This window comes from Odocoileus virginianus, chromosome 21, assembly GCF_023699985.2.
Source record: "Odocoileus virginianus isolate 20LAN1187 ecotype Illinois chromosome 21, Ovbor_1.2, whole genome shotgun sequence".
Lineage (NCBI taxonomy): Eukaryota > Metazoa > Chordata > Mammalia > Artiodactyla > Cervidae > Odocoileus > Odocoileus virginianus.
In genome coordinates, this window is record NC_069694.1 from 49,086,448 (window position 1) to 49,094,536 (window position 8,089).

General features: G+C 38.1%; 1 non-coding gene across 1 annotated transcript; it reads right to left on the bottom strand.

Annotated features, from left to right (window-relative positions):
• Positions 1 to 2,117: 2,117 nt before the first annotated feature.
• On the bottom strand, positions 2,118 to 2,250 carry LOC139030312 (small nucleolar RNA SNORA76). The gene has a single exon (XR_011482612.1). It is a non-coding gene; the product is annotated as a small nucleolar RNA SNORA76 (small nucleolar RNA).
• Positions 2,251 to 8,089: the final 5,839 nt, after the last annotated feature.

Sequence of the window (8,089 nt, forward strand, 5' to 3'; positions counted from 1 at the left end):
ATGGTAGAACAACTTCATATGGGAGAAGGCACTGGCGACCCACTCCAGTACTCTTGCCTGGAAAATCCCATGGGTGCAGGAGCCTGGTAGGCTGCAGTCCATGGGGTTGCTACGAGTCGGACACGACTGATGGACTTAGCAGCAGCAGCAGCAGGGCAACTTCATTTAAAGTCCAGGACCACGGTGGCTCCAAACCAGGCTCTCACAGGAGTAAAGAGCTATGAATCCCTAAGTGAAGGGAAAGTCTGGGCTATTAGTTCAGGGTTGAACAAGGAGTGGAGGCATTTCTGGGAGTAGGATATTGGATGCAATAGGCGGCACTAGTGGTAAAGAACCAGCCTACCAATGCAGGAGACTTAAAAGATGTGGGTTAGATCCCTGCAATGGAAAGCTCCCCTGGATGAGAGCACCTCAACCCACTCCAGGGTTCTTGCCTGGAGAATCCCATGGACAGAGGAGCCTGGTGGGTTATGGTCCATAGGGTCGCAGAGTCGGACATGACTAAAGTGACTTCACATGCATGTATGTGTCATTGAAGCCTTTCAAACCAGTGCCTAGGCTGGAGTGACTGGTAACTAATCATATGCATAGGGACTCCCTCCTGCAGAATGAGTAGGCATCTAGCAAAAAAGTGCAGACAAGTCTAACAGTAAATCCATTTGGACAAGGGAGGCAAAGTGAGCTGAATAAATTGTCCTGTTCCCTGTATGCCTTGTTGGAGAAGACTAGCTTCCCCTTTAGCCTTAAGGATTTACTGGGCTTCTTGGGCAATTAAGGAGGTGGTATACTAAGAAGGCAGATAAGTACGTAAGTGATTAGAATATGTTCTAAGTTTATGAAGCAGGGCAGACTGCTTACAAAACGATTATGTCTCTCTTCAAGGCTTCTATCATATTCATCATAATTGTACCTTCATTCTCACAACTTTCTATTTTCAAGGTCATTACACATCAAATAATACATTATTTGAAATATCTTTCCTTAACTGTGTGTTTTGATTTTCTCCACAAATACATGAAAAGTGAAAGTGAAAGTCACTCAATCATGTCCAGCTCTTTGCCACGTCATGGACTATACAGTCCAAGGAATTCTCCAGGCCACAAATACACATCTAGTTTCTAATAAGAAACTACTGATACAAACTTCCATTGACAGTCACCTTCCCTATTCATTACAGAACCTATCTTCAACTGATAAATTACGCTTTACTTCATGTGGTCTTTCATTGAATTCCAAAATATAAAATACAAATTCCAATTTCCTTCCAGTAATGTCTTTCAAGATTAAATTCGCCGATGGTTCAGTGGTAAAGAATCACAGGTTCCATCCCTGAGTGGGGATGATCCCCTGGAGTAGGAAATGGCAACCCATTCCAGTGTTTTGGCCTGGAAAACTCCATGGACAAAGGAGCCTGGAAGGCCACAGTTCATAGGGTCACAAAGAGTCTGACACAACTAAGCAGGCAGACACCTGATGTTTTTCAGTGTTGTTAACCTCCCCACAAAACTAGTTTTACTTCAGCTTAAAACCAACTGCATTTTCAAGGGATACTGAAACACAACGGAGATTCTACTGGATTGTACAATCTTTTTTCGAAACAATCATGTTTTAAATTAACTTTAAAAATTATATATATATGTATGTATGTATGTATGTATGTATGTATGTACATGGGCTTCCCAAATGCCACTGGTGGTAAAGAAGACATCTGCCAACGCAGAGGACATAAGAGACGTGGGTTAGATCCCTGGGTCGGCAAGATCCCCTGGAAGCAGGCATAGCAACCCACTCTAGTATTCTTACCTGGAGAATCCCATGGACAGAGGAGCCTGGCGGGCTACAGCCCACGGGGTCACAGAGAGTTGGACACAATTGCTGCGACTAAGCGAGCACACAGGTATGTACACATACGTATGCATGTATGGTTTTTTCAACTGAACTTGCAACGATCCCTAGGAAGAGATGAACAGTTGGACTTAGAGGAAAGGCACAAGCTATGCCTGACACCAAGCAGCAGAGGCTGCAGGATCCCCGACGTCTCTGAAGGAATTTCAACCTTGTCTTTAAAGACTGAGGCCTGAGCCGTTAAGCCCTCAAACCCTAAGTGCCCGGAGGACCCCAGGTGCTCCGGGTTAAAAAGGCCGCTTCCGCGGGGTCGGAAGGCCGCGGTTTTGCGCATGTGCAGACTCTGGCGCGGCAGCAGGACGCCCAACGCCAAGCGCAGGCAAGGCAGTGAATCAAAAGCAGTGCACTAGAAAAGTTTATTTTTTATATTCAGACACTGAGTTCTGCTTTGAAGTCTGAGAAAGAAGAATTTGCATGTACTTGTATATACATCTATTTTTATTTCATTATTAAAATTTTCATCTGTTTTAGCCAGTGTAGGTTAAATCGTGCTGCAGTTAATAGTGATCTCAAGTCTTATGGACTAAATAGTGAAAGTTTATTTCTTGCTCACTTTTACGCTCATCACATTGACGAGCTGCTGATCTGCTCAGTGTCTTTATTTTGGAAGTAAGTCTGAATAAGCAGCCCTGACATGGAGCTCGCTGGTTGTGTGACAGAGAAGAGAGATGAGAATGAAGCAATGACTCTCAAAACTTAAGCATGGAAATGGCAAACGTCACTAGTGGCCCTTACTTATTTCATTGTAACTTATTTCATATATATTTATATATGGAGAGAGAGATGAGTTAATTTATACACAGCCTCCAGGAAAGACTATCTGAAATGTTCTAACAGGTCCTGGAGAAAGAAACTCTTAAGATTTTATTTGTATAACACAGTGCCTCACTATCATATGATCAGAAAATCATATTAGAACCCACTCACCAAAAAGACAATTTCTCAAAGACCTCTCCAGAATAAATTTATCATGCCTATACAGGTCTAAATGCTCCACTGTTCTAAAAACATTCGAGTACCTGACTATTAAATCTTATAACTAAATGTTGCATATTTAGGTTTATGCATTATAAATAATACATAAACATTATAAGCATCATAAGTAATTTATACCATTATACATAATTTTAACATAAAGTAATTTAGATGAAAAAGAAGGAATATAGTGGAAACCAATCATAATTCAAGAAACATAATTTACTTAAAGCAAGTTTCCTGAAAAACAAAGAACATTAACCACATTACATTCAGAAAGCCCCAGAATATTTTAAGTATTCATAAGGAATCTGCCTGCCGATGCAGGAAATGTGGGTTTGATCCCTGGGTTGGGAAGATCCCCTGGAGAAGGAAATGGCAACCCACTCCAACATTCTTTCCTGGGAAATCTGATGGACAGAGGATCCTGGCTGGCTACTGTCCATGGGGTCGCAGAGTCAGACATGACTTAGACTGAACAACAACAATTTATCTTTCCAGTTCAATGCTATTGATAATGATCATCCTCAAAGCAATTCTTTTCCATTAGTTACATATGCTGATAAACATATACATTATAATTAATCTACAAAAGTATACTATTTCTAAATAACAGAGCATGTTTTAAGAACTTAATATTATCCTAAAATACTATCTTCAGTCCTCCTGCATCTCTGTAAATTCCAACATCTTAATCAATCAAAAAAAGACCTTCAAGGGTCAGAGTTTCTCAACATCCAAACCATAGGATTACTTCAGGATTTAACACCAAGCTCAATTAAATGCAATTTACATAGATCTTTCTTTGAGCATAACCAAAAGGAATTTTTTAATGTTGATAAAAGAGCAACAAGTGAGAATAAAACCACCTTTATACCTTCTCAACAACAAACAAATCAAACAACCAAACTGAGGTGAGAGGATTATGTGCCAGGTAATGGTATGCATTCTATGACATCACCATCATTATTACCCAACAATTACTGAGCATTGTCATATGCGAGATAATGTGGTAGGAGCTGATAATACAACGACAAACATTGTAGAGGAGAAATTAAGGGGAAACTTCCCAAAGAAGTCTGAATTTCAAAGAATGAATTTGAAAGAATGGATACCGTTTTGCCAGATAAACAACGTGCGCTAGGAAAAGAGGAAGGATGTGGAAAAAAGAGAAGGCATTCCATGCAGAACAGATCTCACAGGCCAGCATGGAGGCATGAAACAACACAGGGAATTCGTGAAACTGCAATTAGTACCGCACAGATAGATGCATATTGCTAGGGTCCAGGCTGCGGGAGGAGGAACCGTCAAACAGCATGGGCAGGAGCCAGTTTATGGAGGATCTCATACACCTTGCTAAGGTTTTTAAATTATCCTAGGGGCAACAGAATATCAGTAAAGGGTCTTAAGGGGAAAAAGTTACATACTAAATTAGTATTTTGGAAAAATAAATTTGCCCAGGGTATGGAGGATGTGATGGAGGAGATTGTGCTGCAGGAAAAATACCAGTAGAACTATTTTGAGTATCCAGGGAAGAAAGTTTTTTAAGAAAAGTTTCAGCAACAGCAAAAGCAGCAAGTTTAAAGAAGAGAGAACATGAAACTATACATAGAGGCAGAATTGATAGGGCTCATTGGATACTTGTTGGATATAGAGGTTTGACAGAAAAGCCAAGTCTGATCAGGAAAGACACAAGTCTCAGAGGATGGGGAGTAAGTGAGTTTCATTTGGAATGTGTTACTCATAAGGGGCCTGTTACACCATCAAGCATCTATTGGAATGAAGATGACATTTTTCAGGATTCAGAATCTTTCTGTTTAAAAAGCTTTTTCCCCCTAACAGTTACTTTGAAAGGAATCATCTTATAAGACATCATCTTACTTTGAATAAAAATGCCTACGTAAAGAATTTGCTCCTTGAAGAAAATTGCCACAAATTTCTAATTCCTTGAGCTGTGTAGGATTTACATGCCAGGTCATAACCCTCATGCTTTTAAGTGATAAATAATTTTATTTCTCCCTTGATTGGGCATATGACTTCTCCCTCATGCTGAGAGCATGTGTCTCTTCTGTACTTTTGTTTCCCACCGAGATCAGACTTGCCCATGACCTATGAAGTAACCTGAACTGTGTTATATTTTTAAAGACCCATAGAGGAGACAGAAATGATTGAGTGTCCTCAACATTTTGCCCAATGGGCTGACATCATAGATATTCTCTGGGCTCATTTCAACATTTGACCAGTTATTCTTCCCATTGAGTCATGCTGAAACAAAATACATTATCTGTGTAATTACTATCTTCAACAACCTAAAATTAAACATATTATTATAACTTTGTGGTACAATGAGAAAGAAATTCTCGGCTTTAAGAAAATTAAGGAAATACTGATTCTAGGGAAGTTATACCATACAGGTAGAATAGATTTTTCAAAAATATTTTTCATAATTGCAGGAAAAAGATCTGTCATGTCTCCTGAAATGACAAAGCCCCCTCTCATCCCCTTCCTAAAAAAAATAAAATTAAACTAAGCATAGTTCTAAATACTGTCATTAAAGGTTGTACTTAGGTTTCAATTTCTGCTTATTTAACAATGCATTCATTCTTAAATATACAAATCATAACTACTAAAATATATAGCATGTCCCTAGAAAGTGAGTATATCTTGTTATAACTAGCTAATGTTGCTTTGTAAACCCAAAACCTTTTAGTAAGTTTACATAAAAACTCTGATAAGGTCTTAAAAACATCTGTGATGAAGATCACACAATGCAGTTAATACCCAAGAAGAACTGTCGACAGTAGCTTCTTACTGCCTGCCAAAGTCCATGACTCTGTTTTAAGATTATGGAAGGCCATTCATTTTGTTTTTATAAACTTAAAGATGACTTAACCAAATCCCCTAACAGTAGTTAATGGTTCTTAATTATATGATGTGATAAAAACAAGAAGAAAGCCTTATTCACTGAAAGGCACTATTATTACTAAAATTGTCTAATTTTATATGTCAGTAAAATTAAAAGATGACACAGCAAAGATGGAAAAATATCCCATGAAGTGGTTAAACAGCAATCAAGTTTTCACTTCTCTGTGCCAAGTTTTACTTCAGAGAAGTTTTAGTTGCATACAATTTGGGGAAAACATGAAATTAAGTTTTAGAAGCAGATTTTATAGCAGAAGAATTTCATCCACAATCAATTCTTCTTTATTTATATGAAGAAGTACATTTTGCATCATTCCTAGAATCTGTTAGGATTTCCATGATTAAAAGTTTGACCTGAAAGTTAAATAGCAGGATAGTCTATTCTGAGTAATCCTCATTGTTATATCAATATATCCAATAATATTTTCAACAAGAATACAAAACAAACACTGGCTTTCAAGGGTTCTGTAGGATTTAGAACATGAACTAGATAAGCATACCTGAGACTGCCTACACCATTTCCTTTGGGGACAAGAACTCTGCTTCTTTCAAACCTGTGTAAATACCCGGGCTAGTCAAGAGTTTATAGTCTTCATATGTCTTGTTACCTTACAATAACTACTACTATTTATTGAGTGCCAAGTATGTACTCACTTAATTTTTTTTTATTTGACATTCCAGAAACCCTGTGAGATTGGTAGTATAGTCCCTATACTAAAAAGAAAGAATTTAAAGCTAATACAAACTAAATTATATCCTCAAAATTCACAGACTCAAAAAACAGAAACAAGACTAAAATCCCTCTTCCATTCAACAGGATTTGAAGTACACATCTAGCTAACTCTAAAACAGGCTCTATCCTATGCAAGGCTGCTTTCCATACATCCAACTCTACATTTTAGTGTCCCACCTTAAACTAGGTGACCATATATCCATCTTATATAACTTTCACATAACATATATTAATAGTAATCCCCCCCTTCTTTCACAAAAGTGTCCCAGTTGAAAAATAATTTATATGATCAACTTAACTTTAAGTTAATACGCATGAAACTAAATGCATATTACTTTTGTTGTTCCTGTTGCTGTTGTTTAGTCACTCATTCGTGCCCAACTCTTTCCAAGCCCATGGACTGCAGCACACCAGGCCTTCCTGTCCCTCACCGTCTCTCGGAGTTTGCCCAAGTTCATATTCATTGCATTGGTGATGCCATCCAGCCATCTCATCCTCTGATGCCCTGTTCTCCTTCTGCCCTCAATCTTTTCCAGCATCAGGGACTTTTCCAATGAGTCGGCTGTTCGTATCAGGTGATCAAAATACAGGAGCTTCAGCTTTAGCATCAGTTCTTCCAATGCATATTCAGGACTGATTTCCTTTAGGGTCGGCTGTTTTGATCTGTTGCAGTCCAAGGGACTCTCAAGAGTCTTCTCCAACTCACAGTTCAAAAGCATCAATTCTTTGGCGCTCAGCCTTCTTTATGGTCCGACTCTCACATCCATACATGACTGCTGGAAAAACCATAGCCTTGACTAGACAGACCTTGGTCAGCAAAGTAATGTCTCTGCTTTTTAATATGCTGTCTAGGTTTGTGACAACTTTTCTTTCAAGGAGCAAGCATCTTAATTTCATGGCTGCAGTCACCATCTTCAGTAATTTTGGAGCCCAATAAAATAAAGTCCGTCACTGCTTCCATTGTTTCCCCATCTATTTGCAATGAAGTGATGGGACCAAATGCCATGATATTCATTTTTTGAATGTTGAGTTTTAAGCCAGCTTTCTCACTGTCCTCTTTCACTTTCATCAAGAGGCTCTTTAGTTCCTCTTCATTTTCTGCCGTAAGGGTGGTGTCATCTGCATATCTGAGGTTATTGATATTTCTCTTCTTCTCTTCTACTTATTATATTTCAAATCCAGCTTTTCGCCAGCTACAATTCCACTTAGTTCTGACTCTCAGAATTTATTTTCTGAACTATTAAAAAAATTCTCAACTGATATTTTTATGTACATTGTAATTTATCTCTAATCTTATCTCTACATTGCAGTTATAAACTTTCAAAAGGACACCTTCCATGTTATTTCCAAATTACCCACAGCTCTCAGTAACTGTATTGAACACATTTGCTAAATAATGATTTTCTTCTTAAAAAATATTTTCCACTAGGGTTTATTCCTATAAAGACTATTGTGGAGCCAAAGAAAAATGTAAAAAGTAATTTCTAGATCTACATCATTATTTCTAAAGCACATTTATTAATTACTTCTCTTATTTTATGCACACATATTTCT